At 42.4% G+C, this 22,627-nt stretch overlaps 1 protein-coding gene and 2 long non-coding RNA genes across 3 annotated transcripts in view; 2 read left to right on the top strand and 1 right to left on the bottom strand.

The window, feature by feature from the left end:
* The window catches only part of LOC145422849 (NACHT, LRR and PYD domains-containing protein 3-like), a 126,642-nt gene that overhangs the window by 45,601 nt on the left and 58,414 nt on the right, over positions 1-22,627 (top strand). The window lies entirely within an intron of this gene.
* On the bottom strand, positions 2,194-4,473 carry LOC113016832 (uncharacterized). Its single transcript, XR_003271315.2, has 2 exons — positions 2,369-4,473; positions 2,194-2,265 (listed from the first exon to the last, which is right to left on the bottom strand). It is a non-coding gene; the product is annotated as an uncharacterized LOC113016832 (long non-coding RNA).
* Positions 5,137-7,008, top strand: LOC145424699 (uncharacterized). The gene is made up of 3 exons (XR_013905711.1): positions 5,137-6,394; positions 6,486-6,546; positions 6,657-7,008. It is a non-coding gene; the product is annotated as an uncharacterized LOC145424699 (long non-coding RNA).

Genomic DNA, 22,627 nt, shown 5'->3' on the forward strand with positions numbered 1-22,627 from the left:
ACTGCGTCTCCCTCCCTTATCACACTTCCTCAGGCTGGTGATGAGCGCCCCCTGGTGTCAGTGTTGATGACGTCATGCACAGTGAAACATAAACAGTGTCTGTTAATAAAAAATCATGTGTCCATTTTCATGTTTGCATCATGTTTCTGTAAAATCATCAGCTGTTTCTGAACCTTCTTCATTGTTTGACTCATTCCAACAGCTGTGAGCTGTGATGGAGTCAGAGCAGCTTCATCACTGATGTTCAGGTGAAGCTGAACTTAATAAACTGTAGAAATGATCAGGATTCAGGCTGGATGTGTAAAACACTTCTGTGTGAGGTCGCAGTGCTTCATATGTGTGTGTGGGCTGAAGCACACACGTGTGAGTCCTCAGAGGTTTCACACACATCACTGCACACACTTATAATCCTAGTTTAAACTTGTGGATCATATCGGACACATCAGCAGCTCTTTGGAGACAAAGATTTGAGATTTAAGATGAGTCATAGTCTTTCTATCCATGGTAGCTTCCACTGCTGAGGCTCGGGAAACATGAAGAGGATAATTAAGAGCAAGCATCAGCTCTGTCTCATCTAACTACACAGTATTATGATCATGCACTTATGTCTCAAACTAAGACACAATGAGACAAAATGAGTTCTGTGAGTCTTTAGATTATCAGTAAATTCTGGTGACAGTTTGACGCTCAGTGGAGCCATTTTTGGTTTGTGATGAGTGTTTTGTGAGCTTCTGTTTTGTGAATCGCTCTTTGTAATTTAGAAGATGGTGCAGAAATGTGCGCGCCCTTATCTGAGAGGACACGGAGAGAGTGTCGCAGACTCGAGGTGAGGAGATAAACCTCGGAGCAGGATGGCCTGCACGTTACCCATGTGCATCTTTTCAGTGACATCAAGTGAACCCATAATAAGCATTTCTATGTCTTAGACATCATGTCCATTTCTACTGAGAGATTATTTTTAAATGAGGGAAACCTGGTCTAACAACACGCTTACAACAGAGCTAAAGGTTCACCACAGTGAGACGGTGGGACTCTGATAAGAACTGAAACACTGTGTATGAACAGCTGAGACAAAACTATATATAAACACTCATTTATTCCAGTTTAGTTTACAATGATTTTAAAGTAATGTGGAACGATTCATGTTCATGAGCTGTTACAAACACAACTATTGATTTGTCTATATATGGTCGGACTACAAGGCTCGTGTTGAGGCTCTTGGAATAATGTGTGAATTACAGCAAGAAATGATGGTTTTCCATTTTACCAAAGTGGAATAAAATCACCACAGCAAAGAAATCATGTTATTGTCTGCAGCTAAAATATATGGTGAACATGGTTTTATAATAATGTGCAAACACAACCTCACTCTGCTCTATACGAGGAGCCAACCACAGCTGTCCGGGTCTTCATCCACCACCTCCACCATGCTCATCATCATTCACTTAATTGCTGATTGGTTTAAATCAAACTCCATTACAGGTTCAACTCCATTATATAACAGCATGTTGACTTTGGATCTGGTGTGCAGTGCCACCTTAAAAGATGAGGAAACTAAGAGATTACAAAAAAAGAAGTGGAGGAGTTAAAGAGCTGCAGCAGATTAACAGTTTCTGACAGTCATGTGTTAGAAACAGGACGATTAGATGAGCTGAGGGATCCATCTACTGCTCAGTGAAGCCTCATCAGAAACAGTCTCAGTGGAAGGATGGCTCTATTGTTAAGGAAGGACACAGGCAGAAAGACTGGCGTCTGTCACACAGGACCTGGACTGAAAATCAGCTGCACATATTCATCAGTACATGCAAACATATTATAGGTGTGGAATTCAGGACAGTACCATCAGAAGTTGATCCACTGTGCAAATGTCTGATTGGCAGTGGCTTCATTTTTCACTATGAACAAACTGCTAATGCAGCATCACAGGACGTCAGCCATGGATTGGCCTCCCCAGACCTCAACATTACTGAAACATCTTAACAGAGGATGGAAACAAAGGGAACCAACATCCAAGAAAAGAGCTGCTGCTGAAAACTTCCTCACAGAAAACACAAACAAGCTTGACTAAGAGACTCCAGGCTGTGCTGAATTATAAAGGTGGACTGACCTCCAGGGTCCTTAGTATCATATAAGCTCAGTTTGTGTCTTATATACTTTCCATTTATATAACAAAATATATAGAAAGGAGGGTGGTTTAAGATGTGTGTAGAGTTTTATTCATTATCTTTAGACAAACAAAGAAAGCACCATCCATTCGTCTCCAGTCTGTATGAAAAACAGGGGAAAGGTCAAATTAAACCTTTGAAATTCCTTTCACAATAAATCCATAAATAAACAAAATAAAACATAGAAAAGTGTTTAAACCCACTTTTCCATAAAGCTGTCAATAGGAAATGTTCCAGTAAACATGTCTGTGTTTCTGCTGTTTTCCTTTCATGCGTCCACAGCTGACAGGTAACCCTATTGGAGTCGCCATAGTGACGGGTGGCGTCTCAGCTTCAGCGTGTTGATGGGCACAGCCATGGTTACCACAGCTGGAGTTGGTATACGGCGAGCTGTGAGAGGACAGAGATGGAGAACGCACATTTAACTCTTTAACAGGAGATACGTTACGACTAACAGACGACTGCTGTCTACATGATGTCTTTGCAGCCCTTATGCTACATGTTACACAACTTTTCTTCATGCCAACAAGACTGAGGTGCCACATAGTCGACACATACAGCTGATTATGATGCATGTTTTACTATTGCTATGTTCACATCATCTGCTTGGCTTTATTACTGAAAGCCTGGAGATCCTCTGACGTGTGCATGGCTGATGTGAAGTATGATTAGTCCTACATGACATCAACAACAGAGGCAATGAAAGCTTTGTTGTTAACAGGTTGTAGGTAAAGTCAAATGTCTACTTCTACACTTGTGTTGGGTAAAGTTCTTCTCACTGCAGCAGATTTATATCTGTGCTTTCACAGGGCGTGATGTGGAGCTCAGCGCTGAGGTGCAGGTCTCCTTGGAGACGGCATCCTGGCTGAAATATTATCATGCTTCCAAAACATCTCAGCTTTTATTTTGAAAGAAACAAGACTTGAAAACGAATCCCCTTCTTCCTCTTTGTCTTTGTTCTTCAGAGGAGTGTCACCTGGACAAACTCAGGGCTGTTCTAGAGCCTTTCTTATTATTTGACTCCATAGAAATAAAACTGAATCGAATCAAACAAAAACTCCCAAACAGCTAAAACACTTTGCTTTATTCTCTTTTTTAACAAATACGTTGAAGTCCATCCACAACAACACAGCTGAGATCTCCTTTGTAATCAAGTGTTTCCATCCTTTGTACAGATCTGCATACAAAACAATCATTTACGTCCCACAGAAGTCTAGTTACACGTAACTATACAAGAACTGGTGAATGACAGAAACATAAGACACATGATCACAGGTGATAACAAAAAGAGAAAGAATTCATGTGTTAGTGATGTTTTTCAGCCCTGATGGCTCATGTTGGAGAAACAAGCTGAGGTACGTGGAAAGTTCACACACACAAGTGGGCGTGAGCGCACACACAGAGAGAAACACAACTGAAGCATCTGTTTGCTGTTTCTGCTTTCATCATCTCTGCTGCTGTGTCAGGCTGGGGTCTCTCAGTGACGTGGTTGAGGTGAAGTATGACGAGTATCCCTGATTCAGTCCATCGAGACAAAGGGCAAAGAAAGCTGTTGTTAACAAACTCTATGGTGATGTGGCATTTAGCTCTGACTCTACGCTCTGCTGAATCCTTTGAACCTGCTGATCAGTAAAGCTCTACGTGCTGCAGCAGATTGACCTCATCTGTGTTCACAGGTGTGGACCTCAGCGCTGAGGTGCAGGAGACTTTCATTCAGTTCTCCCTGCAAACAGCATCCAGCCTGGAAATACTGTCATCTTTCCCACAAATGGTGCTCTTATCTCAGAGAAGAAGTCTGATGTAAATAACTGCAATCAACAGTGATGTTCTGCACAGATCACTTTTCCATTTTGCTCTCTAGATGAGTCCCAGCTGCCTGACCTTGTGTCCAGGTGATCGTCTCACTGAGGAGCTTTTGTTCTGAAAATCTCACGTCCATCACCTGTTTCCTTTTTACTATCTCTGCTCTTTCTTTATTCACAATGCTCATAATATCACACAATTATATTCATCACCTGCATGTTTTTATCCAGCTGCTGTTAGAACCAAACAAATAAAAAGGATGAAAAGCCTGAAATCCTTTGATTTATTACATTTGAAACAAATATGAGAGCATCCCTAACAGCACAGCTGAGACCTTTGTTTTAATCAAGCCTTTGTATCGACACACTTGTAAAGATTCATATACAAAACATAATAGAATAAATCAATATAAAATACACATAATCACAAAAATGCAGCCATGTTGTGAGTTTGCATCTAAAACATGCATGTTTCCCTTTGTACAGGCAGATTTACAGCAGACAAAGCAACACACTGATCGACTTTGACCGCTGCAAAAACAAAATACCCACCAAGTCTGAAGTCGATCAGAGGAACTGTTGACAGACTGACAGACATACAGATGCTTGATTCATTAGTGCGATTAAATGTTCTTCTTTAGCAGCATCACTTCATGTGTTTGTGTTCCAGGAATAAAGGTCTGTTTAAACTGGACGTCTCCTCAGCATCACTCGTGCTGTCATGGTTTCAAAGCTGTGCAGAAAGAATCTGAGGGATGATACAGAGGTGACCAAAGTTACAAACATCCAGCTGTGCTGCAAATGTTTGCAGAGCTCCAAACTCTTTGGCTTTCTGCAGAGCAAGTATGGAAGAAGCACCTGAGCTAACTTCAGTTTAGACGATATGAGGAAAAATGCTGCTTCCCAAAGTTTCCTACAAGTATCCAGTTTATTTTTAGAGAAGCGAAGGCTCTTTATCCTGACAACTACTCCCTGGTGGATCCCTGTCCTGTGACAGCAGCAAAGACTGTGTATCAGTGTCATCAAAGCCACTTCAATAACCAGTGTTTAAAGCTCTCTAGCAGATGGACTTCAGTGGCAGCAGCCTCTGTCTGCTGTGTACAGAAGGTTCTCTGATGAAGCACACAGCAGATGCTGCACTACAACAGCAGCAGCAGCTCAGCTTCAGTTTGCTTCGACACCCTTTTTGACCTGTGAAACAGCAGAAAATGAAACATTTCAACACCCGTTTGTTAGCGTGAGCTATTCTGCTGTTTTTCATCATTTCACAGGTGAAATAAAATCACATTTACTTCCTGTAGGAGTGATCGTGTCCAGCCTGACTGAGACCATGTGCTCCATCCTGCACAGGTAATAAACCTCTGACATGAAGGGCTGTCAAGTAGTTTTAGACAAATGGGGGTAAAAGAGACGTTAAAAGCTTAAAGAGAAACTACATTTTCTAAGAACTGTCTGACGTTCACCTCTCACACAGTGGATACGATTCTGCCGCTGCAGGAATAATCTTTGTGCTTATGAAACTGTCCATGTGTTTGCAGAAAATGTCACATGTTCAAAGCCATCCCAGCACCTGGGGTTTGTATAAGTGCAGCTGTTGGTGGGGAGATAGTCTCACTCTTCTATATAAAGAGTCAGCAGGCAGCAGATCTTCATCTGTGATCTCCTCCATCATCACGTCTTCACTCTTCAGCAGCTATGGCGTCACTTCGTGCCCTTCTGGGAGTGGTGCTGTGCTCCTCATGGTTTCTGCTTCTGCCTCAGGCCGACTTTGATTTACAGAGTCATCCATAATATTTTTTATTTTTTATTTTACTGCCCATCTATTTTCATACAAATGTCTCCGTCTTATGGAAAAGGGGTGGAGCTTATCCAACGAGGACAGGCAGGGCCCCCCCAGACAGTTTAGCAGTCTATACAGGAGGCTGACCTTTGCAACATGTACTTCTATAATGACTTCACCATTTAGGTTATTTGGTTATGTTTCACCCTGGATTTTGTGTGATAATATTTATTTTGTCCACTGATTTAAAAACAACAAACTATATGAATATAAAACAGAGTGAACAACAAAACATCAGCTTTGGAAACTTTGATGTAAAATTCTGCAGTTGTTTTCTCAGATATAGCATAAATCAAACTAACATACATCAGTGTATTATTAATGTGCACACACACACACACACACACACACACACACACACACACACACACACACACACACACACACACATGTGTTACAATAAACAGCTCTTATGCTTCTGTATGATTCTCAGTGCTTTCCATTTGCGTGTCCACAGGTTGCTGTAAGTGGTGCTTGACTGCAGTTTGCTCTCATTTCAAGTGGTTTGCTGTCACAAAGCCAACAGGAAGTCCGGCCATGGTTGAGCCAACTGAAGATGGGTTGAAGGTGGCGTCCTCGTTTCCTCTGTGAGTGCGAGAGGACAGACAAAGCAAACACCGTTTGGACAGCATTAAAATATTTACACTGATGATTAATGTTGTGTCTTTGCACCTGTAGCGATACATGTTGGAAAATGGAGACTTTAGCCACCAAGACTGACGTGCCTGGAAACTTCCCTGTGAGTACGCCCACAAAGACAGGAAACAGTTTAACCACCGCGGTTAATCCTCCATCATCATCATCCAGTATTTTCCACATCTTTTCTTCTGCTGTTTCCCTTGTTGTCAGTCACGGGGTTTGTGACTGAAATGCGTGTGGTCGACGGGAAGCCTGACGAGTACGGCCTGAATCATTCCATCAACACCGGACGGAGTGAAACCTTTGTTGAAAACAGATTATATGGTAACGTTGCATTTAGCTTCAGTAAACTGTGAAGTTACAGCAGCAGATTTACATCACGTGGCTTCACAGGAAGTAGTCTGGACCTCAGCGCTGAGGTTCAAGCAGCTCTGCTTGCAGACGGCATCCTTCCTGAAAATGTTCTTCATCTTCCTAAAACCAGAACTTTTACATTGGTGCTGAAGTTCTATATAAAAACAGCCTGAAATACAAAGTGATGTTGTGCACTGATTACCTCACACTTCCCATGTTTCCTTCTACAGAGGAGTGTCCGCCTGAGTGTTTTGTCTGATCTGTTGTTGATCGTCTCATTGACACTGCATGCAGATCTGACACCAGGGCTGGACTGGGACAAAAAATGGTCCCGGGCATTTTGACTGGAGACCGGCCCCCCAGGTATTAAAGGAAAAACCATGAAGCCTTTGAATGAAAACAAACGCTGTTGTCACAGTGATGGACGCTGTCTTGTTGGTATACATGCATCAGTCTAATAAACTTAAACCTGCACCATCCTCCCTGTCCTGGTATTCTAAACAGGAAGTAGACTGTTGGTCGAGTTAACCTCCTGAACATCTACAACACACGGTGGAAACCTGACATTAAGACAGAGACTAGAGGTGAGACATGATCATTGCTGATTACTGATGACAGATTTAGATATGTTTTCATAAACCTTTCATTTGCCACATCAATAAACAGCACGGCAGGGCAAAATATGTTTTCTAACATGGCGACCTTTAAAAAGTGAAAGGAGACAGAAAGACAGGTGAGAAAGAATCAAACGGACTTTTTGATGCATTTTACACACAGTAAAATCACAGTAAATCTTCACAAATAAAATTTTTATCATTAGAGAAAAAATTACCAATAATCATCCCACAGATGTAATATTATCTACAGCTACTCTTAGTACCATTGATATTAAGTTAGACTCTTTTTCTCCAATTGATCTTTCTGAGTTAACTTCAATAATTACTTCCTCCAAGCCATCAACGTGTCTTTTAGATCCCATTCCTACAAAACTGCTCAAAGAAGTCCTGCCATTAATTAATTCTTCGATCTTAAATATGATCAACCTATCTCTAATAATCGGCTATGTACCACAGGCCTTCAAGCTGGCTGTAGTTAAACCTTTACTCAAAAAGCCATCTCTAGACCCAGCAGTCTTAGCTAATTATAGGCCAATCTCCAACCTTCCTTTCATATCAAAAATCCTTGAAAGAGTAGTTGTCAAACAGCTAACAGATCATCTGCAGAGGAATGGTTTATTTGAAGAGTTTCAGTCAGGTTTCAGAGCTCAGCACAGCACAGAAACAGCTTTAGTGAAGGTTACAAATGATCTTCTTATGGCCTCTGACAGTGGACTCATCTCTGTGCTTGTCCTGCTAGACCTCAGTGCAGCATTCGATACTGTCGACCATAATATCCTATTAGAGCGATTAGAACATGCTGTAGGTATTACAGGTACTGTGCTGCAGTGGTTTGTATCATATCTATCTAATAGACTCCAATTCGTGCATGTAAATGGAGAGTCCTCTTCACACACTGAGGTTAATTATGGAGTTCCACAGGGTTCAGTGCTAGGACCAATTCTGTTTACATTATACATGCTTCCCTTAGGCAGTATCATTAGAAGACATAGCATACATTTTCACTGCTATGCAGATGACACCCAGCTCTATCTGTCCATGAAGCCAGATAACACACACCAATTAGTTAAACTGCAGGAATGTCTTAAAGACATAAAGACCTGGATGGCCGCTAACTTTCTGCTTCTTAATTCAGATAAAACTGAGGTTATTGTACTCGGCCCTGAAAATCTTAGAAATATGGTATCTAATCAGATTCTTACTCTGGATGGCATTACCTTGGCCTCCAGTAACGCGGTGAGGAACCTTGGAGTCATTTTTGACCAGGACATGTCCTTCAACACACATATTAAACAAATATGTAAGACTGCTTTCTTCCATTTGCGCAACATCTCTAAAATTAGAAATATCCTGTCTCAGAGTGACGCTGAAAAACTAGTTCATGCATTTATTACTTCCAGGCTGGACGACTGTAATTCATTATTATCAGGATGTCCAAAAAACTCCCTGAAAAGCCTTCAGTTAATCCAAAATGCTGCAGCAAGAGTCCTGACAGGGACTAGAAAGAGAGAGCATATTTCTCCTGTTTTGGCTTCCCTTCATTGGCTTCCTGTTAAATCCAGAATTGAATTCAAAATCCTGCTCCTCACATACAAGGTCTTAAATAATCAGGCCCCATCTTATCTTAATGACCTTGTAGTACCATATCACCCTATTAGAGCGCTCCGCTCTCGCTCTGCAGGCCTACTTGTTGTTCCTAGAGTATTTAAAAGTAGAATGGGAGGGAGAGCCTTCAGTTTTCAGGCCCCTCTTCTGTCGAACCAGCTTCCAGTTTGGATTCGGGAGACAGACACTATCTCTACTTTTAAGATTAGGCTTAAAACTTTCCTTTTTTCTAAAGCATATAGTTAGGGCTGGACCAGGTGACCCTGAATCCTCCCTTTGTTATGCTGCAATAGATGTAGGCTGCCGGGGGATTCCCATGATGCATTGAGTTTTTCCTTTCCAGTCACCTTTCTCACTCACTATGTATTAATAGACCTCTCTGCATTGAATCATATCTGTTATTAACCTCTGTCTCTCTTCCACAGCATGTCTTTATCCTGTCTTCCTTCTCTCACCCCAACCGGTCGCAGCAGATGGCCCCGCCCCTCCCTGAGCCTGGTTCTGCCGGAGGTTTCTTCCTGTTAAAAGGGAGTTTTTCCTTCCCACTGTCGCCAAAGTGCTTGCTCATAGGGGGTCATATGATTGTTGGGTTTTTCTCTGTATCTATGAAGCGCCTTGAGGCGACTTTTGTTGTGATTTGGCGCTATATAAATAAAATTGAATTGAATTGAATTGAATACTGGTGCAGAATCTAGAAAATGTGGGAAACACTGGCATCATATGCAGTACTTACTTCTGAAGAAATTATGATGGGACCCTAAAAAAATGACTATGTACAATAATGGATTTCTATACATTTTACATCAGATGAAAACGTTTGTTGTCCCCCTGGCTTCTGCTCCGCGGCTGCTGAGTGAGCCCTCATCTGGGACTCTCCTCAGCTCTTACTGGGACAGTGGCGCGGCTGCCCCTCTGTTGGTCTTCCATGGTCTCTTGTGTTCTGGGGGCCTCTGGATGTCTGGAGTTTTGATCTCCTCCATACCCGCTTCACACCCTGGAGGACGGGGCTGTGGCCCCCCCACACTCCCTAGCAGATCATTACATGGAGAAACCTTTGGAATGCAAGCATGCTGATCCACACAGGTATGCACACATGGGTATTCACAGACGCGGACTAAAGCTTTCTTGGCTGCTACCTCAAAGCACACTGTGCGCTGTCTATCTTGCGTGCTGCACAATATCGTTTATTATTTAGTAAATACTGATATCTATGACTAGCTAGTTTATTGTGATGGTGCTTTGTTTTCTCTATTATTATGTTGCTCTTTGTTGTTTGCTGTCTCCTCTGTTTGTTTTTGTTTGTTTGTTGTTTTTTTTTCTCCATACAGGTGACCCAGGAGTTTTTTTTTTTCTCTCTCTTCCCCCCCCTTCTCACCGTCTCTTCTCCCCTTTGGTTTTCTTTCTTTCTCTCCCCCTCTCTCTCTCATTCATTCCCCCTGTCCTATTTATTAAAAAAAAAAAAAAAAAAAAAAAAATGACAAAGGATGAACTGAAGCTCTGCCATCACGTAATGTCGCATACTGCTGTTTCTGATGTCATTTAGAAAAGAAAAAAAAAAAAAAAAGAAGTTTTAAATCGAATCAACTAAAACATTAAAATGAATCAATCAAAATGTGGGAGCAAATTATTTTTGTGCACTAAATGCAGCACAGTTGAGCCTCAGTATGCATCCCTTATTTCCAGCCTCTTGAGATAATTGCTATGTACTGTAGTTGTTTGTGTGCTGCATGAGGGCCTATCAAATACACATTAAACTGGCATTATATAACACTGAAAAAAAAAAAAAAAAAAAAAAAGAAAACGTTTGTTGTAAGATTCAGATAATTATTTATTAAAAGTGAGACATTTTAAATGAGAACAAGAAAGAAAAGTATTTCTTTGTGCCCCCCTCTCCCTGTTAATGCCCTACCTGCCCCCCTGGCAACACTTTGCTAGACCCGCCCCTGCACAGTTACCAGCTGTCAGCTACACAAAAAGGATCCTGGTGTTATTTGTCTCTCAGAAACAGTTCATAACTTCAACTCATTTTTGTTTTGTCATGTTTTGTTCTTTACATTGTCTTTCTTCTATATAATTGTTAAACATTTAATAAATATGTCTACAAAAAGATTTTAAAAATCAGACATTTCACACAGACACCCAAATGATTTCTGACTGATGAAGGGGGCTGAAGGTGCCCTGCTCTTGCCCAGCTTCTGCTGCTCTCTCCCTGCTCACTGTCAGCAGCTGGCAGCCTCGGTCCTGCCTGAGACTCTTCATCTATCAGTGCCAAAGAATATGGGAAATAGCAACGCACAACATGCACATTACAAAACAAGCACATGAATCAGCATTACATTCATTAGTGAAGTGCTGACGTTCGTTCCTAAACTTTGGGCCTTAATTAACATCACTGTGAACTAATGTTTGCTTTGCTTCTTAACCAGTGAAGCAGCGAGGGGCTTTCTGAGGTTCCTGCTCGTAAATGCCCAAAATGAGTCGAGTATTTCTCTGCAACTACAAACTCTGTTTTCATCAGAGGTGTAAATATTACAGCACTGTGTCAGAGTCACTGAGGCTGGAACACAGAAAAAGGAAGTAGATGTATTTATTTTTAGGCTTTATTGCCTGGAACCACTTTAAAAATACGCTTTGGGTCACAATTAACTGCAGAAAACCAGGAATCCACATATGAACATTATCTGTGCAGAGATTTATGCTTCTGAAGGTAAACAGTGAAAACTTGCAGCACTAAATGCACAGATAGCCAGGCGTTTCACATTTTGGGACCATCTGCCAGTTTTCATTTCTTAGGTATTGAAGAGCAGAAATGATTGAATTTTATTTACATGCTTAAAAATGTTTGCTTTTGAATATTATTTGAAGAATTACCCACACACTCAGGCACTGTGGGCCTGTTTCCCTTTGCACAACCGAGTGTTGGAAACGGGCCTTTTCTCTTTAAACTCTGAGGGGCTGTAACTTTGGCTTCTATTGGCAGATTTGCATGATTGACCCTCTTTTTAAAATAGTTTTAGCCAAGAGAATCAAGCTAACATCACTGTTTTTACGTCAGCTCACGTCACACGAGCTGTTTCAAGAAAAGTCCTCCTGTCACACAGCAATGCCTACATGAATCACACCACTCTGCTTAAATAATAATAATAATGTTTAGTGAAGCAGGTGAAGCAAAGGGCTGCTTTTAATAGGCTGGGAGACCCAGGTGTGCTGCTTTAGCTGCTGAGCCTCTCATGCTAGCCTCCATCTATAAGCTGGGATCACAGGAGCACTGCAGTCCTGACTAGATCAAGGATTGTTATTCATGCAGGTGACAAAAGTTTACATTCACAGAGTCATAGGATTGAGCCTGGTTTGAAAAGCAGCTGTTTAATGCAGCTGCTTAGAGTTCACACACAGTAGAAGAATCAGACTTGAGTCACATTTCAAACACTGGAAAAATACTCAGCAAGTAACAATGAAAACAGCACAGACTCAGTATATCCTGTTCAGTCCTGTGTTTGATATGAATGTGCTGTTCAGAGAGGATCTCATGTCCTCTTTTACAAAGCCTTTGTTTCATGATGTTTGTGTATAAATGAATGTAGGTGTGTTTCTAAGTGTGAAGGAGCCCTGGGAGAAAAGACTGAAGCTTGTGCCAAAGAACAAACAGGAAAGAAAGATCAGCATTAATGAAGACGAGCACAGAAGGAGCCCAAGCACGTGTTGCTTTTTCAGATTTCTCTAAAAGTGTGTGTTCATTTGTTCCATCCTTCACAACAAACAACAGCTGACAGACACACATGCACTCTGTGTCACTTCACAGGGGCTGATGAAAGTGGACACAGTAAAGGGAGAGCTGGACCTGCTCTACACATCCTGCACTCTGTTAACAGACTTTATTCTGCAGCATCAACAGATAAAAATATATGAAGATATAGAAACGTTTAACATTGTGACTGTTCACATTAGTGAAGCTGTTACTTTGCTGCCAGGTGGGAAAAGAAGCCTAAAGCTGAGTCTGATTAAACATCTGCTGCACCAGAGAGTTTCATGGCCCTGCTTTATCCTGTGCTTGCTGACCACCTCGTCCTGAAACCTCTTCATCATCCTCACAGTTGTGTGAAGAAAGAGGGAAGCAGGTGGAAACCATCTGTGCTGCTGTGTTCACTTGTGTGTGTGCGTCTATGGTCATATCTAATGTGTACCTACAGACAAACACAAACACCTGGCATTGCACAAGAGTCTCTGCTGGAGCAACCTGCAGATGTCAGAGATGTGATTAGAGGGTAAAGTGGACTAGTGAGAGCATCTATGTTGTTGTTGTCTGCTGGGGGACAGCATCAGCTCCAGAGATGCATCAGGATCAGCAAACTAATCTGCAAGGCTGCAAGTGTCACTGAAGGAGTTTGAGTCAGTGAGGGACTCAAACTCACACAGTTGGTCAAGAAGGCTCAGCAGCTGCTGTATTTCCTGAGGAGGCTGAGGAAATTTGGTATGTTGGCCAAGATCCTCAGCAGGTTCTACAGCTGCACTGTGGAGAGCAGCCTGACAGCTGCATCACTGCATGGTACGGCAGCACTACTGCAAACCGCAAACGCCTGCAGAGAGTGATAACAACTGTGGAGAAAATCATCAGGACCCCGCTGCCCTCTCTGCAGAGCAGCTACCATCACAGAGTCCAGAGGAGAGACACACCTCTGCCCTCGAGACGAAGGTTCAGAAGTGTGAAATGTAGAACATCCAGACTCAACAACTCCATCTTCCCCACTGCTATCAGACTCCTGAACAGCTGACCGACCTCAAACTGCAGTTTGCACATCAGGTCACTTTGCACACTAAGTTCATTTTGCACATTAAACTCCATGTACATCCATGTACATCGACATCTGCAGACCACACGTGTCTTCAGTTACTTATTTGTACTTATTTGCAGTTATTTATCTTTTTATTTTATTTTTTTAAGTTATTTTTTATCCTTATTTTATCTTTTTATTTATTCTTATCTTGTTCTTTTAACCATTATCTAACTTGGCATTGTGCACGGTGTGTTTAGATTCAGTTTAAATTCAGGGACACGGAGCCCCTGTTGATCCTCTACCTAATCACACGAGCCACGGTGTGAGAACGGGTGTGGGTCACAATCAGCCAAGGTTTTGGGTGAACCCATTGTGAGATCTAGCCCCACGCTATCATGTGATTTCCTGTGATCAAATGTCCCAGGATGTGAGTGGGTGTTAAGACGTCCATGTCCCTCTTCAAGCAACTTAAAGAAGTCCAGACGCTTTTCTTTCCAAGCTCCTTCAACAACATCATTCATAGAACAACTTCCAGCTTCTTTTGCTCGGCTACAGTTTGGATGGATTTGCATTTAAAGATGCAACAAGACTAAAATGGTTAGGGTCAGGAGGTCAAAGGTCAGAGCTCCTGTGGGTCTGAGGGCGGCCTCACGCTGGAGAAGGATGAAGGAGTCTGACCTGATCCAGTGTTTGACATGAACACATCAGCACTGCTGTCAGTGAGCCTAACGACAGCCGTTAGCATCATTTCAGTGTTTCAGTCATAAAAACACTTCCTGTCTCTGTGGTGGTTACAGTGACATCATGCAGTTTGTGCTTTGACCTCCAGAGGGCGACAAATCAGCACAGACAGAGAGCTCCATTCAAACTTTGCTGCCATCAGGAATAATTCTTCAAATATAATCATCAGTGTTTGAGCAGCTATGATATCAGGGACAATCTAGACATGTGTGACAATACTGAACATGTCACATGACACACCTCAAACATCATGTGATCCACTCTCAGTCTGCACTTTCATTCATGACTTCAACAGGTTGAAATGAGCTTTGAAGAAACATTCAGTGAAATAAATCTTTCATGGATTCATGTGAGCAGCAGATGAACTTTGTACCAACAACATCTTCAATAACAGAGTCTGAATGAAGCTCAGGTGTTGATGCTGCTCACTGATTGGACGCTTGGTTTCAGCTCTGCTCTCAGTCTTTACTGCACAGGTGAAGGTAGAAAGTGTGACTGGATCTATAGACTGGAAACAGAGAAACATGCTGAACATTTGAAGCTTTGCAGCAGAAATGTTCATGTTACAAATACAGCAGAGCTGATCTGGGATCAGTGTGTTCACACCTGCAGCTACAACAAGGTTTCATGTCTCCACACGTCAGCATGTGAACTTTACTCTGACTCAGTCTGAGCAGTCAGACGGCATATTTTTAAAGTTAACACATCAGCACACACAGAGCTGAGCCCCTCCCACCTGTGCTGAGTTTCAGGTGGAGCCCCGCCTCCTTCCAGGAAGCAGCTCACCTGTGTGTCCGTGTTTAGTGTCCAGGTGTGGAGTGGAGCTTGTTGTTGGTGTGTGAAGAAACTGTAAGTTTGCTTTGTTTCCTCCTTTAACAGTTTGTCTTTAGGAACTTTACTGTTTGTTCAGCTCGTGTTTGATTTCTTCACACAACAAACTGTGTGTGTTTGTATTTCCGGTCTCTCCATTAAAGTCAGTGTGTAATGTTTCCTGGCTAACATCAGCTGTGTGCAGCTTAGTTCAGCACAAATCTGCCGCTCCATAGTTCACGGTAACGGACTCACAGCTGGACCAACGAGGCCGAGTGTGTCCGCCACTCTGAGCTACGTTCGTGTTTGTGTACTTGTAGTTTGTACTTTGAGTTCACTCAGAGCCCACAGAGGACGCAGCGTACGTGATGACGTCACAGCCCTTTACCTCCTTTACTGTCACTGTGATTAATATTTACACACGAGACACCTGCAGAGCTCTGATGCTAAGCTAGCACACAGCATGCTAACACTAAGCTAATGCTAAGCTAACGGTAAGCTAGCCACGAACCCAGAGTGAGGTTAAAGCTGAGTAAACACTGACCCCAGACCAGCACCGTGATAAAGTGAGCTGCTGCTGCTGAACTTGAACAGGTAACAAAGTGATGAGCAGTCAGGCTGCAGGTTTCTACCTGTTCATGTTTCTACAGTAGAATCACTTTGAAGTGTCTTTGTGCTGTTTCATCTTTGATTTGTGTTCATAAACACTCAGAGAAACATCACGTGACCTCATCAGGATCTGTGTTGGTGTGTGGGGCTGTACCTCAGCTTCATGTTGTTACATGCTCATTTGTTCATTTCACACAGTAACATCAAAGTAATGTTATGAGGAGTAATGAAGTAACGTACTCCATTACTTTTAATCAAAGTGTTCTGTGTAATATGTGTAATAATGACTGTTTTGAGTAATGACCAACACTGATCACAACAAAGAGGAAATGCCTCCAACATGCACAAACATTTGAGCCACAACATGCAGTTAATGTGCACAAATGTCTTTGATATGCTGCTCAGTGATGGTGGTGACTGTCAGAGCAGAGCTACTGAGAATCAATAAGTAATATCAATGATGGGATCAGAATCACTAAATTCTTCTCATCCCTGTCAGTATCATACATGTGCTGTATAATGTGATAAATGTAGAGGTGCTGGCTGTTCTCTCACTCTGCTGTTTAGCTGTAAAGGACGCCTCCCTGCCTTTGTCTCATTCATGACCTTTAATAGTCTCTTCTAACATGCAGAGATCTGTATGATCTGTTTCATAGAGTCTAACCAGCCTGTACAGGTAACAACAACAGTCACTGCATCACTGACACACAAACGTCATCTCTGTCAATAACAACATTCATACATGGAATAAAAACACATCAGTGGATCATTGCTGGAGCTGATGTTTGTGCTCCTGGTGCAAAGGCTCTCAGTTTCCTCCTTGAAATAACATCAGTGGTGGGTCAGCGACATGCTTTCTTTCCCTCTCAGGTTTAAATATCTGGGACTCTCCACCGTTTGGTTTTAGAGCTGAAGAAGCTTCTCAGATGAAACGTCTTCCAGAAACTTAAAGACGTCTCTTTTCTCTCCAAGCTCCTTAGATCACATGACCTGGATGACTGAACCTACAGACATATTGACCTGGTTTCATGGTCACATGACAGGTCAGAGGTCAGCGACTGTAACTCAGTTCCTCCTGTTAATGTGAACTCACTGAGTGTTTGTGGTTTACCTCTCAGACTGACTGAAGATGATGATGGAGGAAGAGGAGGACAGAGCAGAGTCTGCAGGGTCCAGCTGTCCGTCTGTGAGGAGTGACCGGTCCAAACATCATAATCCAGAGTTCAGTGGTGAACCTGGAGCAACGAGGTCAGAGAGCTGAACTCACTGAGTAACAGAAATAATTCTGCACTGACATTATAATCAGTGTTGACTCTGGTTGATTGTCTGACTGTGTTTGTGAGCTGAGAGGAAATGAAAATGAGTTTGTAACAAAAATCAGTTTTGTCCAGTTTTCCTGTAAAAAGCTGAACTCTAATCTAAGAGGATGTTACTGACAGGAAACAGCTGCATTATCTGCAGTCTGTGTGATCACAGCTGCTTCAATCATGTTTGTGTCTGCAGAGGTCAGAGGTCACAGTCTGCAGGGTCCAGCTGTCCGTCTGTGAGGAGCGACTGGTCCAAAGGTCGAAATCCTCCAGGCTTCAGTGGTGAACCTGGAGCAACGAGGTCAGAGAGCTGTGATGACTCCTTTACATGTTTGTGTTTCCTGGATAAATATGACCTGAAACATCCTCAGATTGTTACAAAGATTCATTAAAAAGAAAACAATGAAAGAGAAAAGATCCAAATGTTCGACTTGGTCATTTGCTGTTTGAGGACAGTGATGCTCATATCTGTGGGGAAAGTGTGACCTGAGTGGGTTCATGTTTGTCTTTAAAGAACAGAGCTGCTCTGATTCTCTTTGTGTCTGATCTGTTAAACAGTCTGAGAGGTCACACAGAGACCCAGCAGCTAAAGCCTGGATCATACTGGCTGCTGTTACTCCATCAGGACAACACTGAACCACAGTGGTGTGGATGTAGTGGATAAATCCCACCATACTGATGCTCAGAGTTAACCACAGGGAACAAAACCAGATGTTACCTTCAGATTGTGACCTTTGGAGTGGACGATGCAGATTTCAATAGAGAATAAATGTTGTTGTTTTTCAGCTGTGAAGAAAGAATCTAATTTTCTGAACTTAAGAATTTATGATGCTGGAAACAACATGGAGACTATAACACAACATTTCCACTGTGTTCATAGAATGAATGTAAAACTGTCAGACATTCATTAAATATGCAAAATGTCTACAGAAGCATCAGAGGGTCAGACGTGAAGCACTCAGTGATTTTGATCAAATGACTCATCAGTTATTGATCTGTACTACACTGATCTACCACGTTAGTAAAGCTGGTGTTCTGGTGGTGGAGGGAGACTCGGATCATGTTCTGGTTTTGGAGCAGTGATCTGCTGATGGTTCAGTTTGATGAGCTTCTTCAAAATCATCCCTGACATCACCACTGAAAGGACGTCCATGAAAACAGACTGAAAATTACTGATATGTTCACAATCTGAGAGTTTAAAACTTGACAGACTTGATTCAGATGAAGTTATTTGAGCAGAAACTCCTGGATCTTTATCCTGTGTTGATCTAATCCTTCATGGTTCCTCCACAGAGTGGACCAGCAGAGCTCAGAGGTTCCCAGTGGTCAGTCTGCCCAGCAGCATCAAACACAGCTGGACGCCATATTTATGGTCTGTACATGTACAACAACTACTGTTACATCTGTTCTGTTCACAGTCATCTCCATGCTGCTCTTTGTAGACCAGTGGATCGTCAGTGTGTCCAACATGGATCTGATGTTTGGCTCCATGATTTCAGTCTGATTGGCTCATTCATAAATATTCTGTTCCAGCTGCTGGAGGACAACATCATCACTTTTGTGAAGAACGAGCTGAAGAAGATCCAGAAGGTTCTGAGTCCAGGTTACCCAGAATGCTTAGAGAGTCAGAGGAGCAGCAGCAGAGAGGCGTTTGTGAAGATCACAGTGGACTTCCTGAGGAGAATGAAGCAGGAGGAGCTGGCTGACCGTCTGCAGAGCAGTAAGAGGATTTATCTAAAGATTTAAGCTGCTGGATAAATGAACATTTCCCAGAGATGGAAGATGGAGCAACATGTTTTAAAGATTAGTTCTTTTTGGAATTGAGTGTTTATTTTTCTTTCCATTCAGAACTTCCAGCTGCTGTTTGTCATCGTAACCTTAAATCCACCCTGAAGAAGAAGTTCCAGTGTGTGTTTGAGGGCATCGCTAAAGCAGGAAACCCAACCCTCCTGAATCAGATCTACACAGAGCTCTACATCACAGAGGGAGGGACTGCAGAGGTCAATGATGAACATGAGGTCAGACAGATTGAAACAGCATCCAGGAAACCAGACAGACCAGAAACAACCATCAGACAAGAAGACATCTTTAAAGCCTCACCTGGAAGAGATGAACCAATCAGAACAGTGCTGACAAAGGGAGTGGCTGGCATTGGGAAAACAGTCTTAACACAGAAATACAGCCTGGACTGGGCTGAAGACAAAGCCAACCAGGACATCCAGTTCATATTTCTATTCACTTTCAGAGAGCTGAATGTGCTGAAAGAGGAAAAGTTCAGCTTGGTGGGACTTGTTCATCACTTCTTTACTGAAACCAAAGAAGCAGGAATCTGCAGCTTTGAAGACTTCCAGGTTGTGTTCATCTTTGATGGTCTGGATGAGTGTCGACTTCCTCTGGACTTCCACAAAACTACAATCCTAACTGACCCTAGAAAGTCCACCTCAGTGGATGTGCTGCTGATAAACCTCATCAGGGGGAAACTGCTTCCCTCTGCTCGCCTCTGGATAACCACACGACCTGCAGCAGCCAATCAGATCCCTCCCGACTGTGTTGGCATGGTGACAGAGGTCAGAGGGTTCACTGACCCACAGAAGGAGGAGTACTTCAGGAAGAGATTCAGAGATGAGGAGCAGGCCAGCAGGATCATCTCCCACATCAAGACATCACGAAGCCTCCACATCATGTGTCACATCCCAGTCTTCTGCTGGATCACTGCTACAGTTCTGGAGGATGTGCTGGAAACCAGAGAGGGAGGACAGCTGCCCAAGACCCTGACTGAGATGTACATCCACTTCCTGGTGGTTCAGGCCAAAGTGAAGAAGGTCATCCAAGCGGTCTAGTTTTTTTAGAAAAAAAGAGTCTCTCCACCAGAGTGCTGTGAACAAGGCCTTACAGAGTCCAAATGGACACCTGGACTTGTTCCTCCGCTTCCTCCTGGGTCTTTCACTGCAGACCAATCAGACTCTCCTACGAGGTCTGCTGACACAGACAGGAAGTAGCTCACAGACCAATCAGGAAACAGTCCAGTACATCAAGGAGAAGCTCAGTAAGAATCTGTCTGCAGAGAAAAGCATCAATCTGTTCCACTGTCTGAATGAACTGAATGATCGTTCTCTAGTGGAGGAGATCCAACAGTCCCTGAGATCAGGAAGTCTCTCCACAGATAAACTGTCTCCTGCTCAGTGGTCAGCTCTGGTCTTCATCTTACTGTCATCAGAAGAAGATCTGGATGTGTTTGACCTGCAGAAATACTCTGCTTCAGAGGAGGCTCTTCTGAGGCTGCTGCCAGTGGTCAAAGCCTCCAACAAAGCTCTGTAAGTACATATGTGATCATAGCTTTAGCTTTTAAATGTTTATTCTAGTTAACACAGATCAGGTGGAACAACTCAAATAAAATATCAAAAATATTAAGTGGTCATCGGTACTCAGTTTGTTCAATACTGAATACAATGGAGCACAAATTGTCCACGTTTCTGAAATATTTCTGGGTGTAACTGTCACCAAAGTGCAATTTAGACCTGGCCTGTGGTTGTTATCTAAGTGATAATCATCAATTCTACTAAAACAAATACAAAATAAAGAAATTTGACACATTCTGTTGATATCAAAAGCACACTGAACAATTCAGTGTTGTTTTACTGCTGTTCTCTCTTCACTTCTTCTCCTCTGATTCTCTCCACATGTTGCTCTGCATCAGTGCTCAGTTTCCTGACAAAACAAGATGAAATATTGCTAAATATAATAGTATCTCATTACGCTTCAACATAAGTGTTTTATTTTTGTAATTGTTTATCTGTTATTTTTCAGACTGAGTCACTGTGACCTGTCAGAGAGAAGCTGTGAAGCTCTGGCCTCAGGTCTCAGCTCTCAGACCTCTAATCTGAGACAGCTGGACCTGAGTAACATCAACCTGAAGGATTCAGGCGTGAAGCTTCTGTCTGAAGGACTGAAGAGTCCACGCTGTACACTGGAAACTCTCAGGTGAGATCAAGCATTTTTCTTTCATCAACTGACAGAATTAGCAGATTAATAATAAGGCAGTCCTCTAATAAGAGGAGAAGTGGAGGTGCTTTGAAGGGCAACGTACTCTTATGTTAACAAGACAGGAAGTAGTTCCTGGGAACTGCTTCCTTTGTTATTGTCTAAGTGGAAACATGATGGTGAAACAGTGATGAGTTTGCAGAGGTGGATCCACAGCACACAACACAACAATGCTGTTGCGTGCTGAAAGCAGACTTCTCACAGATTCTGAGGCTGCAGGTTTCATCACTGTCCAACCAAAATTCACTGAACCAGCAGTAAATGAACGTCCAAAACTACACTTCATGTTTAAAAAACAGATGATCAGGGGGATTTGTGTTTACATCTTTTTTGTGTGATCTGTTCACCTGCTGTTTTAGCTGTTTGGTGGTTGTTGAGATGGTTTTGTGAACTTTTAGCTGAGATCCTGACGTTTCTGTAGATACCACACATGTCTAATTACTTTGTACAGCATGAATGGCCATAACGAGGTTTTTAACAGTAAGAAAAGTTGTAAAACTTCAGAAAATATAATTAAAAGTCCAAAACCTTCTACGTGTGGTGGCTTGTGGTAAGGAGCAGATCAAACGAGTAAAGAATTACGTTATAATTATAAATGGCTTCAACAGCACATTCAGGTCTGTGAGACTCATTCAGACACTGAGCCGTGGCTCTGTGCTACATGCACATATTTCTGCATCTCTGCCATTCAGACACACTTTATATATAGTTTATTTTATGTAGTGTTAATACTGAACTGTACATTTAGTCTTTTTAAAGGCAGCAAGTTTTATTCAGTGTTTTCATAAAAGCCTTATTTTTATCCATTTACTGCTATTAGGAAGAACACGTGAGGTTTAAGACCTGGACCAGTTTGAAACCTTTTGTCCTCCACAGTGGAAAATGGGTGGAAATAAAAATGGGTCTCACTTTAGCCAGCTCCTAATTTTATCAGTTCTGCTCTCAGCGTCTCCTGTATATCTCCTGTATAAATGTTGCACTCAGCTTTGTGGTCTCCAATATCACTGAAATGCAGCCAGATGCTGCTCATTTTGCCTTTTCACTCTTTCCTGACACGCTTGCATTTCAGTACAGCTCCCATTTCTCTGTGTACTGGTCTCTACCACTACCCTTGCTGTCTATGGGACATTTCCGTCCTCTTTCACATAATGGTATGATCCCAGTCTGTCTCTTAAAGTGTTTGGCCACATGGTTTGCTCATCAGAATAAAACCTCAGCCGTGCTCACATTGATTATCAGCAAGCCTGAAAATTCATCAATATTTGACATATGAAATTATCTCATGGGCTGGATTTTGCCCACGGGCCATATGTTTGACACCC

This window comes from Astatotilapia calliptera, chromosome 3, assembly GCF_964374335.1.
Source record: "Astatotilapia calliptera chromosome 3, fAstCal68.1, whole genome shotgun sequence".
NCBI lineage: Eukaryota > Metazoa > Chordata > Actinopteri > Cichliformes > Cichlidae > Astatotilapia > Astatotilapia calliptera.